Source organism: Pipistrellus kuhlii, unplaced genomic scaffold (assembly GCF_014108245.1).
Source record: "Pipistrellus kuhlii isolate mPipKuh1 unplaced genomic scaffold, mPipKuh1.p scaffold_m20_p_4, whole genome shotgun sequence".
In the NCBI taxonomy this organism is placed as follows: domain Eukaryota; kingdom Metazoa; phylum Chordata; class Mammalia; order Chiroptera; family Vespertilionidae; genus Pipistrellus; species Pipistrellus kuhlii.
Genome location: NW_023425540.1, coordinates 46,832,468 through 46,851,001, shown reverse-complemented (window position 1 = coordinate 46,851,001; position 18,534 = coordinate 46,832,468). Strand labels below are relative to the sequence as shown.

Below are 18,534 nucleotides of genomic sequence, written 5' to 3'. Positions count from 1 at the left end.
CCATTCAGAATGCATTACTCTAGTAAAACATGCTCAGGTGCATACATTTCTACATAAGCACCAATAAATTTAGCTGCATATGTTTTTGTATATGCATAAATAAATATACTCAGTGTGAATGTATGGCTATACATTGATTATAAGTTTATATATATAAAAAAGAAACCACATTTAAATTTATCTTTCGGCACTGTCAACTATAATACAAGCCAAAGTACTATTTATGGTTTTAAAACAAGTTGTTGATTTAGAATCGGATTTGCTTATTGAAATTTGTTCCACAAGAGAAGAAATTAAAATTTTCAAGTCTTTAAACTTAACACAGTACTTAGGAAGTTGTACACATCTTAAGTAGTTACATTTTATGTGTAAAAAAAAAATATACCTCAAATATGGTTTACCAAGAATTGGTCAGTTCAGTTAAATTGTAGCTTATTATGTAAATTTACAATTAGTCCCTACTGAAAATCGGGAATGTAGTTAACACCTGGAACTTTAATGGAAAAAGTAATATTACTCTAGCCAGATATTTGTTCATACTGATTAATGACGCTAATTATTTATAAACATTCATCCCTATTGATGTCAGCAAGCATATATGGTACTGAATTCTGAAGATAGAGTCACTGGGCCCTGGGTTCCCCACACTGTGAAAGAAAAAAAAATCTTTATTTGACAAAATAGGCAATCAACTGAAATCTATCCTCTTTAAATAAACTGATTCCTCAGTATTTTCCCAGTATTGGTGTAAGTTGTTGTCTGTGATGTCCCCAGGGCTCCGTCCTCTGCTCTCTGATTTGGTATATAAAAGCAGCTCTGAATGATGGATTACTGTGTCATTGCAGCCTACGAAGGATTAATTTGTTTCATTGATTTCTCTTTAGGCAGATTGCCAGAATTTGCTGCTTCCCACCTTTCCTTAAGACTTCTAGAAGTAGTAGACAGTAATAGCCTAAGACAAATCAGCTTCTTCTCTTAAAAATACAATCATGAAACTAGGGGTCCTACAAAAGCTGTGTGTGTCAAGCTTTTTATTGGCAAACTGGGAGAGCAATTAATAGGGTACTTTATTTGCTTTAGAAATATTTTTAATTGAAAAATTTCCTTGACATGTTGACTAAAAACACATTATGTTAATAGCTCTTATGTAAACATTTATAATGTTTATCTTATAAAAATTTTCCCTATTTTGTAAGGATCTTGTTTAACTCAGGATAAAAAAAAAATGTGTTGTCTATGTAATTGACAAATACTTTTCTTTCTATGCCAGATTTTAGGATCAAATAACATATCAATGTAACTTAAATTAATTTACCTAAAATATTTATGACTATTTGACCCAAAGAATCTTCAGAAACTTTGGACAAGGACAGAGAGTATTAGAGCATAGAAATAGAATTGTTTAATTGTTTAAAGAAAAAATAACTTTTCTAATTGAAAAGTGGTGTCTGCTCATATTAGAGAATTTTCACAAGTTAAAAATGACATTTTGTGTATTTTCTCTTAAGCTTTTTTCCTCCAAGCACTTATATGTTTTATTTATATTATATTTATAAAAATATGTAGAAATCACTTCATATTCTGCTTTTTTCAGTTTATGTAGTAGAATAAATTTTTTTTATATAAGTAAAATTATTATTAAAGACATTTATATTGACGGTATAATGTTTTAACATATATAACTTAATTAATTGTCATTATACCACTGGAGAGTTAGATTTTAATTTTCCATTATAAATAAAGTTATGATGAATAACATTTTAAATAAATCTTTAATCATTCCTGTGATTATTTTCTTATGTTATTAGAATAGAAATTACTTGGACTGAGGTATAGACTGTATTTTAAGGTTTTTAATATTGATTGCCAAATTATTTTCTGGAAAGGTTCTTTCACTTTATACCACTACTGTTTTAAAAAAGTTTCTCTGTAAAGGCAGCATTCCAATTCATGTTACATGAGCAAATAAAACAGAACAACAATCTTTTCCTTGTGTTCTGAAAGCAGTGGTAGTATTTTGCATATACTTAATTTCTCAGAAGTATTTTCCCAACTGCAGATGTGAAATAGGCTGGTTATACAAATCTATTTGTTTCCCTTCTGTAGTGCTGAAAATTATATTGATTTAATGATCTCAAGTTATACTTTTTATGCAATTAGTTGTGTAGTAAAAACTAATATTGTCATGTGCTAATGTCTTTTTTCCTCTATTGTGCTGTGGTAGTAGTCCATGCAGTATCAGCAAGTTTATGCTTTTCCTGTGCTTTGCTGAGAGGAAAAAGGAACATCTGTTTCCATTATATATCTGCATCATAATGATAACAATTAAATAGCTATTATGTTAGTATACAGTAAATATATTTTGCTGAATGACCTATACTTTCTTGTTGGAAAATTTTAGAGATTTTAGAAGCAGTTAGTTTTACAGGTAATTTCGTGTAGAGGTTTGGAAAAGTGTTTGCTTACTTTAGGAAAATCATTGCAGTTTCTTTTTGTCTCAGTAAAAACAAACAAACAACCTGATGATTGAGTACTAGGCTCTCAGATGTGACTCTTAAATATATTTCCCTTAGACATGTTTAGAGTACCGACTATTGTTGTTTTTCTCAATATATATATATTTTAACATTTTGAAATTATTGATTTGAGAGGGAGAGAGAGAAAAGATAAATATCAACTCATTGTCCCACTTATTTATGCACTTGTTGGTTGATCCTTATGTATGCCCTGACCCGGGATTGAACCCACAACCTTGATATATCCGGATGACTCTCTAACCAACTGAACTATATGGCCAGGCCTCTCTCAATATTCTTAAATGGGTAATAATGATAGTAAGAATACAGTTTATTTTGTGTTTTGTGCCACTTATGTTCTGTTGGTATTTTACTAAACTGGAAGATTGTGTGTGTGTGTGTGTGTGTGTGTGTGTGTGTGTATTTATTTACAGCCTATTTCACTTTCTTTTCCTTATTTAGGGGGACACAATGATATTTACCTCACAAACTCAGCAGAAGAATATTTGAAACCATATACTATTTCTATTGACCTTTAAATTTTCAGAGAAATGTTTTGGTTAAAGATGTTTTGGTGGTTACTTAAAAAAAATGATTAGAAACTATTTCAAACAAACAAAAAAATCATACATATAATTCCCTGTACTCCAAACTCAATTTGAGAAATAAAATGTTACCAGAACAATTGAAGCTCTTCCTAAAAAGATAACCATCCTAAATTTTATTATTTTAATCATTTTTGCCTTTAAGTACCTCTTTTGACATGATATAGAATTTTGACCTAAGTGAACTCTCCTTTTAAATGACTGGATATGTTCCTCTGCTTTATTGCCCTCATCTGTGAAGTCGGGGATAGGTCTACATGTTTTCTGCTGGCCTCCTGGCCATAATTACAAAAAGTTTTTTGATTACCTTCTTGTTTTCCATATGAAACAAAATAAAACAAAACAAACATAAGATAGAGGCCCAGAGAAGTTAACTAACTTGCCTGAAACAGAATAGTAAATCCCAAAGCTGGTTATACTGGTAAAACTTAGATCCCCCGACTTCCATTCAAGCACTCTTTTCTTTAGTTGACGTTGTCAGCTTTTGAGTACCAGCTGACTGACCACTGCCCTGGATTATCCACAGGCTTGTGTGATTTTGGGATTGTGCATGCAGGAAAGATTTTTCTCTTAAAATATCTTTTCTGTGGGTAAAAGCATTGGAGCCATACCAGTCTGTAAGTTACTTTTAGAAGAACACTGTGCGTCCTGCAGAGCCTGTGGTTCCCTCCTGGACTTTTCTGGAAAGAATAATAGCTTGAGTATGATGAGGCTTTTGATAGGCACCTCACTTTACAGTTAATTTTCTGATCTCTGTATGGTAACTGGACCAGGAAAATGCAGTGTCTCTTTATGTGCACATGTATCTCAATTTCAATATATTTTGGCAGTCAGGATTTGGACAGATTTTTTATATTTTTGTTTTTTATATGTTTTTATTGATTTCAGAGAAGAAAGGAGAGGGGAGAGAAAGATAGAATCATCAATGATAAGAGAGAATCATTGATCAGCTGCCTCCTGCACGCCTCCTATTGGGGATCAAGCCTGCAACCTGGGCATGTGCTCTTGACAGGACTCGAACCCTGTACCCTTCAGTCAGCAGGCCAACACTCTATCCACTGAGCCAAACCATCTAGGGCTTTGGCAGATTAAAGAAATACGTATATATAGCTTATTCTGTGGTCAAATCACAAACCACTTTCTATTTGAAAATAAGTTTGCTTTTTGTTTCTGTTTAGCAACCAACTTATTGGAGCACTGAAGTGAAAGCAGCACAAATAGAATAATGTGGAAACACATTTTAAAATCTCTTTGGAGAAAAACCCTATTCTAAAAATGCAAACTTAGAATTACATGCATGTATGTTTTCTCTCAGGTTTTCACTCTAGCAAATTTAAATCATTCTTAGTTGAGATGAGCAGGCTTGACTCATAATATTCACACAGTATCGTGCCTCTTCTATGAAAAAATAGCTTTATAACCAGATGTGGAGTTATGTATCTTATTGTAAAACCACCTTTTCCAAAATCTGTTGCTTCAAGACCAAAAAGTTGGTTTAATAAATTATTTGCTTCCTTCTGTAAATACATACTTGAAAACTTGTAATAATAGAACCATTTTTCTTTAGGGCAGATGAAGCTAAGTGGCTTTGCCAATGCTATAAATATTTTCAGGGTGGTTGTGTTTTAACAAGCAAACCACATACTATTTTTTTTCTGAGTAGTTTAGGTCAATTATCTTATGTGTTCAGCAACTTCTAGTAAGGAAATTTCCCTAGCATATTAGGTTAGGGAGGAGAGATCCAATATAATCAGATATCCCCTTTTATTTAGCCTAAATTATTGGTTTATTTGCTTGACAAATGTGATCTCTTTCATTTCAGTAGCATTTTTATCTGGAGGAAAAGGTGTGTGTGTGTGTGTGTGTGTGTGTGTGTGTGTGTGTGTCTAGTTGAAAATTCTGGTGAACATCTGTAATATGTAATGTAAGGAATTTTCTGCACTGGTTAAATTTCCCCATGTTGCTGTAGCAAGTTTATGAAATTCATGAGAAAAGGTGTGGGTACAGGAAACAAGCCCCTGGCTAACCTGTTTTCTCCCTGATCATAATATGAATCTGTCTGATGGTGGTGAGAATATGGAATCTTAACCACCAAATCAGCAATGCAAAACCAGAACGACCCAGTGAGACATGAGAATGGATAGTCCATATACAATCCATATGTGTTACCTTACTCTCTTAGTGAAAATTGCTCTCTGTGGAAAAGTTATGTGGTGTTTACAGAAATAACAGAACATGGTAAAAAGTTATTTATTTATTTATTTTGCCATATAGAATAGTAGGATTATAGTTTCTTAATATCTTCACTTTTTCTACTCAGTTCTTAATGACTTCACTTTAGATCAATCTGACATTATTTCAAAACTGGCACTGGTTGTATATTTTCTATTGACACAACCAATGCATAATTTTCATCTGTGACTTAATAATTTGTTTATGGTAAGAGACAGAATTTTCTTCTATTAATGTTAGATTTGCCTGCTCACTAGGATTATTTCCCATAATTCTTAGGATAATTATGTTACTGTGGTACTTACTGTTTTTGAGATATAGAAAATTATACTTTATTGAGTTCTTGTCGCATTTAAGGATTATGAGGTAGATAAAGGCATAGTTCCTGCCTTCAGGGGTATAATAATCAGTATGCCCTTTTTGCCAATAATTTAATAGATTATGTTTTCTTAATTTAATATATTTGTGTTATTTATTAATATTAATATTTTAAGAAAAAAGAAAATATATTTAGTTTTTTTTTACTGTTATTTACATTTTGAAAAAAAATCTTAGAATTATAATTTGGTGTCTATCCAAATGATATTGTATTATTCTTAATAGAGTATCTTGAATAAAAAGAATATGGCCATTGCTAACTTTAAGTCAGTTTTAAAAAATATAATATCTAAGAATTTTTCTTAATACTATAATTAATTTTGTTTAACTTGAGTATGCCAACCTAATTATTTCTCTGCAAAAAAAAATATTTGTGTAACAATGTTTTTGGAAAAGTGGACTTTATGTTGCTTATTTAGCAAGAAAGAGGTTCATTTTTTTTTTTTTTTTTTTACATCTTAACTAACAAAATCTATATGAGTTTAAGTTAGGAATTATACTAAGTATGAAGGCAAAACATATTTTCATAAATATTTAGAAAAACACCTATGATTGGTCTTGACCCCACATTATTTTGATGCTGAATTTAATATAGCATTCGATATGTCTTTATAGTTCACCAAAGTGTAAAAGATGCTCAGAATAAATACTATTTGGCTTTCTCACAAGAAGTGGATTATTGATATATTTTCCAACAGATTTGACCAATGTAGACAGAGAACCTTTATATGAAAAGGTTAGCAAAAATACTACCATTCTCTTTATAATATTTGCCATCATTTTATACATAATTATTTAGTTTCTTCTATTTAATGTGTAGATGTAGATATAAATTTTAGTTTATAAGTACTAGTATGACTAGCAGTGGTATATAGTTTGTATCTTGTGTAGAATGTTTATAAGATATAATAGGTCCTTTTGAATTTTGGTGATCAACTGGGTTTTGCATTATTTACACACTTCTCAAAATGAGTATATAAATTCCAAAGTAACTCCCTTTTCAACTAGTTACATTTTGAGATGTATATTTCAATTTAAATAGTTTTATGTTTAAAAAGAGCCAAAAATTAGAGCAGTAATACCTGGTAGAAGGGTACAGTGGATTGTGTCATACTATTACAGTTAACCTGCTACCAGTCTAAGTTGTGGTTTTTTTGGACTAGCTAGAGCTTAGTGTTTTGAGGAAAGAAAGGAGTATTATTATAGGAGCTTTGAAAGCCACATTCCAACTGATGTCTATCATGGAGCCCAAAGTCACTGATATCCTATTTGTATTTCAGTTCCAATATTAATAAGTTTAAATGTGTCTTGAGTTTTAACAAATGGTTGAAAGATTTTGAAGGTCCTACATTTTATAGTAAAGAAGTAGCCAAAGGCAATAGTTTTATTCTCATATAAGCTTTTCTAATTATTGTCCTACTCTAGCAAAGTATATAATTTTGTTAACCAGGGTCACCTCAATAAATTACAAATAAAGGAAAAAAGTAAGCCCTTAATTTATGAATTTTACTTTTTCTTTCTTTCTTTTTTGGTTGACTATTAATTTTTATATAACTATTAAAACCCCATTATCATCATTATATGTTAAGCACATCTCATATTATTTGATCTATTCACGTAAAAATATAAAGTTTCCATTTTACTGATGAATTTAAAGCCCAAACATGGTTAAGTTTTTTTTTGCTTAGATCACATGGCTGATGAGTAACAGAGCAAAGGTTCGAGCTGAAGTCTGTCACTCCAGAGCCCATTCCTGATCCATGGTTATTTCATTGCTCCTTATCATGTAACTCATTGAGAAGGAGCTACTTTATGATTTTATGATAGGCCAAATTAGATTCTCACAGGTATGTAAAATTCCACAGAAAACTCTTACAAAACAAAGGGACATCTACTATGTAATTTCATGTTATTCTCATGTTCCAGAATTTATAGGGTGATGACATTCTTCAGAGTTTATGTGATGCTGTACATATAAAATGTTCTAAAGGATGAAGGATGACTCATATCTGAGAGATTTTTTTTTTTTTGCAATAGGTTGGCTTAGCTATTAAATAGCACTTTTGCTACCAAATTGAAAAATTAATATCAAGGAACTTTATTATTTCTGATTTGCAACCTTTCTTCAAAATGGTTTTTTATTTTTAGTGACTTTCAGGGAAAATAATCTTGGTTTCCCTTAGTAGGTATATTATTTTGCTAGAGCTGCTGTAACAAAGTAACAAATATGGGGTAGCTTGATCAACAGACATTTATTGTCTCCCAGTTCTGGAGACTGAAAGTACAAAATCAAGGTGTTGGCAGGGTTGGTTCCTTCTGAGGGCTGTGAGGAAGAGGATCTATTTCATGCCTCTCTCCTAGCTTGTGGTGATTTGCTGGCAATCTTTGGTGTTCCTTGGCTTATATATGTAAATCACCCCAATCCCTGCCTTCCTCTTCATATGGTGTCCTCTCTGTGTATATCTGTCTCTGTTCAAGCTTTCTCTATTTTATAAGGACACTGGTCATATTGGATTAGAGCCCATCCTAATGAACTCATCTTGATCATTTGCAAAGATCCTATTTTTAAACAAGGTCACATTTACAGATGCTGAGAGTTAGGATTCCAACATTTTTTTTTTTGGGGGGGGACATAATTCAACTCATAGCAATAGGCAATTTTTTTTTCTATAACAATAGATTTGGAAACACTTTAGTAGTGTTTTTTTTTTTTTTTTAAATATAATTTGCAGTTTATCAAACCAGCAGTGTAATTATATGCACATCTCTATATATAAAAGACTAATATGCTAAGTGTCCTTCCCACTGTCTGACTGGTCACTATGATGCATACTGACCACCAGGGGCCAGACACTCAACACAGGAGCTGCTGTGATGCACACTTGCCATTTACAAGAAATGGCAGCACGGACCTGGCCAACAAAGCAACACTCGGCTTCCCTCAAGTGGGACACAGGCCCTGCCACCACCCCACCAAAATTCAGCTGATGCTGCCGAGATCCCCTGGCCAGCCCAGAATCAGTTGCTGTGGGCTCTGGGTAATGACGTCACGTAGTAACACCCAGCCTCCTTTCCCTAGCATCTAGCCTCCTTGGAGTTTCTTTAGCCCAGGAACACAACTTGCTTTATAGCCAAGTGGAAACATTTTACACTTTAACCAAATGTCTGTGGAGTGTTTTCACTGCAAAAGTCCTGGAGTAGGTAGCTAGGAGACTTGGTGGAATCCTACTTTTGTGATCCCCACAAAAGTCCTGGAGTAGGTAGCTAGGAGACTCGGTGGAATCCCATTTTCTTTTCATTAGCTGGAAAATGGAGATTTAGAAAGCTTAGAAACTTGACCCAACTGAAAAGAAGTAAGTTGAAAATGACTTCAGGTTTTCTCACTGTGCAGAATTTAGTCAAACTCTGCTGCAGTTAAATATTTTACCCTTTGTTCTCCCTGTGTGACCTACAATAATAATCTGCCTTGTGTTGATATTTACTGCTGTGTTGCTGACAATTACCTGAAAGAGAAGTTGGGGTGCTTCACTCGGCTGGAAAAACTTTAGCTAAGTCAGAAAGTAGGTCTAATTAAGCAAGTTTATTCTATATCTATAAAAGGCTAAGTGACTCACACATGCACGCATGATACCTATAAAGCTCTTGCATGCGGGTGTTTCCATTTGTCATTGTTGATCGTGAATTTGGTTGACACTTCTAGGGCGAGTAGCGATATTAAAATATTTCTTCTAATTAATTTCCTTTCAATGTGCACAGATTTGTGCACTGGGCCATTAGTATATTTGTAACAGACTCATGTGTGAATATTTGTTCTAGAATAGAACTGATGTTGCACTAGTATTATTATAAAATATTGTTGGAAGAACAAATTTGAGAACTGTTCAAAAAGGATTTCAATAAGAGATGATTGGATATCATGATGTGTGGGGCATATAATAAGGTATTGGTATTGTATGTAAAAATGGGTATAGCTGATGGTATGATCAAATTGGGATACAGGTAGGCATTCAGGGTAAGAGGATGTTGCAAAAGAAGCAAAAAGGACATGAGTTTAGGTCCTAATGTAGGAATGAGCATTTTATGTATAACTAGAGGCCTGGTGCATGGGATTCATGCACTGGTGGGGAGCATGGCCTATGGGTATTGGCCTGCTATGGGAGTGCCACTCATCCTGATCAGCTGAAAGGCTGTGGACCCGCTCTTTGAGCATCTGCCCCCTGGTGGTCAGTGTGCATCAGAGTGACTGATTGACCAGTCGTTTTAGTAGTTCTGCCGTTCAGTCACTGGACTTTTATATGTATAGATGGGGTTGGTGCTACAGGGAGGTTTGGGGGCCAATTATATTCTCAAGGAATCCTGGCTCTGACCCTTTAGGGTTAATGCCAGTTTTAGCTAAGTTTCAAGCAATTGCTCTAGGATATATTTTAAATATTATCATGTAGAAAATTTGAAATATATCAGTAACAAAAAGAAAAACATGACCTGTAGCCCCACTACCCAGAGCTAGTCATTATTAACATTTTGGCATCTCGATGTAATTTCTTTGTAATTCCTGATATGATTTTTCATTGAGATCATACTGCATTAACAGTTTTCTAAAATACATTAGAGTCTGCATTCTCTAAATATATATTTAAGCCCCAACCAGCTTGGCTCAGTGGATAGAGCATCAGCCTGTGGACTCAAGGGTCCCAGGTTCGATTCCAGTCAAGTGCATGTACCTTGGTTGCGGGCACATCCCGAGTAGGGAATGTGCAAGAGGCAGCTGAATAGATGTTTCTGTCTCATCGATGTTTCTAACACTCTATCCCTTTTCTTTCCTCTATGTAAAAAATCAATAATATATATTAAAAATAAATAAATGTATATTTAAATTGGAAATATATTGGGTAACAGACTTAATGGTCATTAGTGATGAGTTGGGTGACCATAATTATATAAGCCATTAGGTCATACCAGCTTTGTCTTATCCTGTTTCGTCCTTTGCCTTTAGTCTTGTTCTTCCTCCCATCCTCCCCGTTGCTTTCAACATCTTTTCAATGCTCATGTCATCCTCCTGGCTTACCTCCTTCAGTCAGGACAGAGGCCCAGCTTTTTAGCATAATAAGGCATTTCTGTATTATTTCTTTTGCCTTTTTCTTCTCACTGCTACTTTCCCAAAAGTTTCTTGAAGTTCTCAGAATATCATGTGCCCCTTTTTCATCTCTTGTCTTTACTGAGCATGCCCTTTCTGTATTTCTCCCTCCGCCCAGGAGCTACTCATTCTTTAGTACTCATCTCACATGGCATTTCCTTTCCAAAGCTTTTATTCTGAGCCAGTTTTCACTTCCTTTTATTATAGTATGTATAGCACTTTCTACAAAACTTGTTATAAACTGATTACAGGGTTTTATAATGGCTAATTTCCATCTTTATCTTTTGTACTAGACTGAGTTATTTAAGGACAGGAATCAGGTGTTATCATATTTACACTAGAATCCATTGTACTTAACATAGTACCCAGTAGGTGATCAAGCAAAAATATTTACAGAATGAATAATAATCCTGTCTTTTCATCAGGAATGGTAGCTATAGCTAGAATAAGTGATTATTGAGGGTGGGAGGGGTAATAGGTGAGGGAGTAAGATGACTAGTTAGCTTCAATTTATCAAACATTTATTAAACATTACAGTTTGGAAGGTGCTCAGCTAGGCATTGTGGAAGTGGGAAACTAAAATGAAGAGGAACTTTAGGGGTTTGCAGTTTAGTGGACAACTCCCAATTTTGTGGGATGATGGTAATGAATGTAATAAAGAGTTGTTAAAGACAATGATTCATTAAAATGGAATTGTGATTGGAAACATTTTTAGTGTCTTAAAATTAATGAAGTTCATTTGTCTACAGGTGATGGTAGACCTACATCAGAGGTCGTAGCAGATGTTCTCACCATCTCTATTGAAGTTTCCTTCTCTCCACTTGCAAGAGGAGCCCCAGGGCCTCATCCCTCTGGTAGCTGCAATGAGCTGGTGTGATGCCATGCTTTTCCACCTCGTATTTTATTTTGGCGGAGGATCTGGGTTAGAATTTAGCTGTTTATTATTGCAAACAAGTATGTAGAACCGAAAATGGAATGTTTCCAAAATATTAATATTGTGATTTCTTTGAAATTGTGTATCACCTGTTCACAGAACCACATGAGTGCTTTGCTCAGAGATACTTAGCATTGTGAGTTTATTTAAATTATGCCTAGTTGTTGACTCTTTCTCATTGATTTTTAACATGTTAATCTAAGCTTTTTATTTTCTTAAATAATAAAGAAACACATAACATTAATTTTACTTATACTTAAGAACTATGTCTTTGAATATGTTTAATCAGCTCTTCAACTCTTATGGAGATTGAGCAAGGCAACTGATAAAATTTCATATCAGGAATATTTAATTACAAAACCTTTGCATGTACTAGCATGAATGAACACTGTAGCTAGTAACAAAAATATTTTTCTTCATAAAAAGTTGATATTTTTCAGAATTATGGAAATGTCAAAGTAGTTTTGCCTGTAGTCATATTATACTTAATGCTGTTGAGAATATCACTAACATTAACAAAAATATTCTGTAATTTCCTCAGTTATTGCACTTGTGATGAGGAATGTCAAATAGGCATGCTTTCACGTTCTGAGCATTTTCATTATATACTTCTGATTTTACATGTCAGAAGCAATCTCTGTTTTAGCTAAGACAGCTCGGAAGATTTTTATTTAGGGATAGAGGTCAGACTCTGATTGTTTGTATTTTTAGTTCAGTATACATAGAATACAGTGAATGTGTCTAAGGAAATATATGTGCAACTTTATATGTAAGCATTATGTAGTATTTATATATTTTCATGGCTTCATTTGTAGGCCATCAGAGCATAGTGGCTTGGAATCAAGGCACAAGTTTTATTTCTATGTTGATTATTTAATTTAGATGTTTTTGGTAACTACTGGTAACACTCATCCTGCAGATAAAAGCTTTCCTTCACCAGGGAACTTTGGCAAGGGAACTGGCTAGATCAGCAAGTCCATTTCCATTGTGGAAAAACAACTTGAAACTCTTCTATGGATGGTGAGTCATTGTCATTTTCATACAGGAAAGATCATGCTAGTGTTATTTTATGTTTTCAGTGTTTTAGATTTTGTTTTGTGAGATTTTAAACCATAATGCTTTATTACTTGAATATAGGATCACACAGAAATAACCTAACAATGAAAAATAATGGAAATAATAATTTGGTGTTTATGCTAAAAGTAGTTTGATTACTTCCCTCTCACCTTCATCTTATTTTTATATAACACATGCTAACTAACTTATAATTAATGACTTTTATTTGGATGAATATTGGCTGAATGATCTGTCCTATACTACTTTAAAATATATTACTGATTTTAGGAAATTGCAGTATCAATATGAAAATTCTCCTCCATTTTGGTCTTTCAACTGGTAGCCATCATTAATGCTTGCTATTCAGAGATATAGTCGATGACTACATATGTTTAATTTTATAAGAGTTAGTAGTGTGTATGCTTAGCAATCTGTAGTTCAGGTCAATATTATTTAATACATATTTAATAATCATAACTTCATTTTATTCTACTAAGTACTTTTGTGATTTGACCCATGAGTCATATCTGACAATGAATTATGTACATATATGTAAACATATGCGAGTATACAGAAATAACTTGATGCAGTTACTAATGTTGCTTTGATCCTCATTTTTTTCTAGTTGTTTTCGATTGAGTCATTTCTTTGTCAGGCTGTCAAAGTAAATTTTCTTTTATAGTCTTGCTTTGTTAGTATTCTGACTTTTTTTTGTTTGTTTTGTTGCTGTTGTTATTATATTTTTATTTTCCTTCTTTCAGGCTATAAACAAATCCCAAGGCTGCAGAATGGTAGGACTGATGCTCACTGAAGGCAGATGAAAGTCCTGACTGTAAGGAGGGGTTCCTTATACTACAGGTACATGACATTACATGATTATAAACAGCCTTACTATCTATACTATGTGTTTTTTTTTGGAAGAGGCCATGAAATTTAAAACAGTAATAACATGGCACTATAATTTGAGAAAAGTTTTATTGTACAATTTTCTTTTCCTTGCAAAGTCTCTGAGTATTTCTATATTAAGATTGGATGATTTCAATGTTTCCAAATTCCCTACTAGATGATTTAGACTATGGTTTTATATTTGACCTCTTATGAATATATGATTTCTAGAATAAAACGAGATACTTTTCCCCTTTGGATGTTAAAAATTCAATATTGGGGGGGGGGGGGAAAGATTGGACTCTCTCTTCCCATGCTTTATAAGTAATTAGTCAGTGTAACTTGATGCATTTTTTAAAATTTTGTTTCTTGAATACATTATTTTATATCATTTGCCTCAGTATGATGATTATTATTTTCACATTTGGCCTACCTCAAACATTTTCAGTTGGACTAGACTTTGGAAATTTCTTTAATAATCCAAATCTAACAAAATTAGGTAGCATATAAATTTGAGTTTGTCATAACTAGAATAATTTTTAGTATAGTTGTAATAAAATACTATTTATTGATATTAAATAATGAATATTTGCTCAGTTCCATGCTTAAGTGCTTTCTATGTCTCATTATATCTTCACAACAGTTATATGGGGTAGGAGTAATTGTCCCAAGTTTATAGATAAGAAAACTGAGACTAAAAGAATTTAATAAGTTGTGCAAGTAGCTGACCCAGGATTCCAAGTGTGGATATATGACCTCAGAGCTTCTGTGGTCTACTATTTAGAAGTTCTGTGTTAAGCTGCATGAAGCTTTTATGTATGTAACTCAGGACTGAACTGCTTCGCTTATGAAACATTCTGGCTAGTTCACAGTGATTTTATACTGCTGATCAAGGCACACCAAAATGTCACTGGCCACAACATTTGCTTTTGTGACTTCACGTGGGCATAACTTGTGACAGCCTGTCAGTAGATTATGAATATTTAATGTTGTAGGTATATGCAAATGCATATATCACATGTATGAGTTCTTTAAGTAGAATCTTGGTGATTCCCTTGGAAATTGGTGTATCTTTAGTATCTACCTCACTTTTTAGATAATAGGATTGTTACTTTACTCACAAGTTTGCTAGAGGCTGAGAACCTTGTTCTGGAAAATCATTTGCATATGAATATAAAACAGGTAGGCTAAAACGGTGATGGTTCTCTAACAGACACATAATGAAATGTGAAATGTTGGTTTGATCTTTGTTGAGGAAAGCCAAATGCATAAGTTGTTTAGACATCATGGAAATCTATGATCCGATGATTTTTATACTTAAAATCCTTTGATGGTTTCTATTGTTTATAAAAGATAGACTGTGTTCTCTTTAGTGTATGTATAATACAAGGTCTTTTGTTATTGAGCCATTGCATACTGCTTTAGGCTTACCTCTGGCAGCCCTCATATATACTACTTACATGTTAGTCTTAGACTAAATAGCTTGTAGTCATCCTACCATGATTTGTTATTTGGTACTTTTAAATCTTCATTAATATTTTCCTTCTTACTATTATAATTTTTCCTCTTTGCTCCTGGTAAGTAGCAACTTTTCATTTAAGACTCGGCTTTGTTATTTTTTTGAAGACTTTCTTGACTACTGACCTCTGCCAGTGAATCTTACCTTCTTCTTTTTAATATATATATTTTTAATTGATTTCAGAGAGGAAGGGAGAGGGAGAGAGAGACAGAAACATCAATGAGGAGAGAGGATTTAGATTGGCTGCATCCTACATGCCTGGGATTGGGGATTGAGCCCGCATCCCAGGCATGTGCTCTGAGCAAGAATTGAACCATGACATCCTGGTTCATGGTCGATGCTCAGCCACTGAGCTACTCTGGCCGGGAGAACTTTCCTTGCGTTAAGCCTTTCCTGTACATAGGCCTATCCTAGAACCTATATTTTATTATACTTATTTATATGTCTCTTTTTATCTAGACTATAGATTTATTAAGGGCAAATAAAAAGGTGGTGTGTCTAATTTTTATATCCTCAGTTTTCAGCACAAGGAGGAACATAGTAGCTTCTTAATAAACATTTTTGAATGACTGAGAGAATGAATGAAGGAATGGTTGGTTGATCTTGATAGGAAAGAAAATATTTTTTTTTATTTTTTAAAGAAAAGATGATTCTAATAGTTGGTATGACAGGGGTGATAAAGTAATTCTAAGATGGAGTATGGCTATACTTTTCAGGGGCCATTCAGTGTAGAAAATAGTTCTCTGAGTTCTCACTATAATCACATTGACTTCTTGGAATTCAAGATACTGTTATCTTGAACAAACAAACATTTATTATTGGGAATATACCCATAAAATTTAGGTAGTTGATTTTTCATAAATATATTTCAATATGAGTATGATAGATCTTGACTCAAGGACTCTCTTACTTTCCTTAAGGACGCCCACATGTGTTCTGGTGTCATAATCCATCGAAAGTTGGAAAAGGACCCCTTTGCTTGAAAATTATGGAAAGTAAGTAAAAAATGAGCCTATTTGGTTATCACATTTAAAGTTCCATTTGCTTTAAACTATAATTCTTATGTAATACACTCCTGATTAATGGTCAGTGTTATCAGAATGACAAAATCTTACATAGCTTAGTAGTTTTATATTTTGAAAAACACTAATTTATCACATTATCCTTTTAATAATATGCCAAGCCTTAAATTGGTTTATATTTCATCTATTTATCATTTAATAAGATTATATGGATTAGGGGTAAAATGTTCTTTGGCCATCAGCTTATGTTATAACTTTAACTGAGGAAATGCTATGCAATGAAAATATTAAAAGCAAGCTTAAGACTTCTAATAACAACTAGATTCTGATAAATGATTTTATTTGTTTTAGACTATATAAAACAACTTAAGAAAATATACTGAATTAGAATGAGCTATGCTGAAATAGCATATTCACCAAATAATTTAGATAAAATGAGGCAAGTGTTGAGAAGGTTGGAAGGAATGCAATTTTCTTTACTTCGGCTATAAACATGAAAACTTTTAATTTTGTAGGAAGACATTAAATACTCTGGTCATTCAACTTGTATATCCTTTAGCCTATTTAGTAGTAAAAAAAATCTAAGTAAATATGTGATTTAATTTGTGATGCTGAGAAACAGAGATTAAAAATAGCAATAAAAGTCACATAATGAAATAAGAATACTAAAAAAATCCAGGGGTTTTACTGTGGCTCATTATTCATTCAACTTCTGGCAGCCTTCATGATTACAAATCACTTGATTGACTAACTAGACATTCTCAAAGTGAATTATGAATCATGTTCATTTTTCCTGGTTGATAGTTGGCACATGCTGTAACTCTTATATTTTGTGATATATCAGATTCTTATAACAGTAACAAGAGATATAATCAAGTCTTTATTTCAGAAAACTGAATTGCCTCTTCAAAAAATGAAATGTAGTTGCTAACATTTTAACAGCACAATTTAATTCCTGCCTTTGTATTCCAGAGCAGAATTCACAATGATGATGTTATTTTTCGCATTAAAAAAATCTTTAGAATGGTTTACAATCAGGCATAAAACTTATACTTAAATCAGTTCTATAGCCTCCGTGAGCATTTGCCTGAGTCAAGGTTGCAAAAACAGTCAGTATTTAAAAAAATGCATGATGGAGGAATTGTACATACTTAACATTTTCTTTTAAGGGAAATGCAGTTTTCTCTAAATACCTAATTTGTAATGAGGCTATGATGCTGCAAACTTAAAAGTGTGGAGCATTTTAATGGTTATTAGTAGAGAGGATCTCTTTTTGAGTAGGGAAAAGAGTCTATAGTGACTGGAGTCTTTCCATTGGTAAAACTGAATCCAAGGGGTCAATTCTGCTTTGAAATGCATTCTGTTCCCTTTTGACTTAATAAGAATTCTTCATGCACAACTACACTGGCAGTTGAGTAGCAGAAAATTCTTATATTAGGTCTAGTAATAATTAATGTCGTTCTCTAATACTTTTTTAAATCGAATTTATTTAAACAATACAACAAAATTTAATCAACAATATAGTTGCCATTGTTTTCTACTACTTGTGCCCAATGCTCAGGAAGCATTTTAATCCCTCTGTTGTAAAATTCTTGTGATTTTGATGCAAAAAATTCGGTCAATGCATTTTTGAGGCATTCTTCATTATTAAATTTTTTTCCAAGAAGAAAGTTTTGCAAAGAACGAAACAAATGGTAATCGGAAGGGGCAATATCAGGAGAATAAGCAGGTTGAGGGAGAACTTCCCATTCCAACTGGCACAGTTTTTCAGCAGTGATTCTTGCAGTATGCGGTCGTGCGTTATCGTGGTGAAGAATTACGCCCTTCCGATTAATCAGCGCGGGTTCTTTTTCTCTTAAAGCTTGGGCTAACCTTTCCAATTGGGCACTATACACTGCACTTGTAATAGTTTGGTTAGATGGTAAAAGTTCATAATGAAGAATTCCTTTAAAATTCCACCAAACACACAACATCACTTTTTTCGCATGCAAGTCAGGTTTTGGCGTGGGCTGCGGAGCCTCATTTTTGTCCAACCATTGAGGCCACTTTTTCAAATTAACATACAGCACCCATTGTTCATCTCCGGTAACAATTTGCTCTAAAAGCGGCAAACGGTTTTGACAAGAGAGGAGCAAACTGCAAATTGTGACTCTTTGATTACGGTTGTTGTCGGTCAACTCATGAGGAACCCATTTTCCAAACTTTTGGACTTTGCCAAGTGCATGCAATTGATTGGAAATTGTTTTCTGTGAA

At 33.3% G+C, this 18,534-nt stretch overlaps 1 long non-coding RNA gene across 3 annotated transcripts in view; it reads left to right on the top strand.

Moving 5' to 3' along the window:
• The window catches only part of LOC118703470, a 104,341-nt gene that overhangs the window by 12,419 nt on the left and 73,388 nt on the right, over positions 1 to 18,534 (top strand). For 2 of the 3 annotated variants that reach the window (XR_006739784.1, XR_006739782.1), the window contains exons 3-6: positions 11,615 to 11,736; positions 12,719 to 12,819; positions 13,617 to 13,713; positions 16,180 to 16,254. This is a non-coding gene — a long non-coding RNA (uncharacterized LOC118703470). The remainder of the gene's footprint in view (positions 1 to 11,614; positions 11,737 to 12,718; positions 12,820 to 13,616; positions 13,714 to 16,179; positions 16,255 to 18,534) is intronic. The other variant, XR_006739783.1, reaches the window with a different exon arrangement.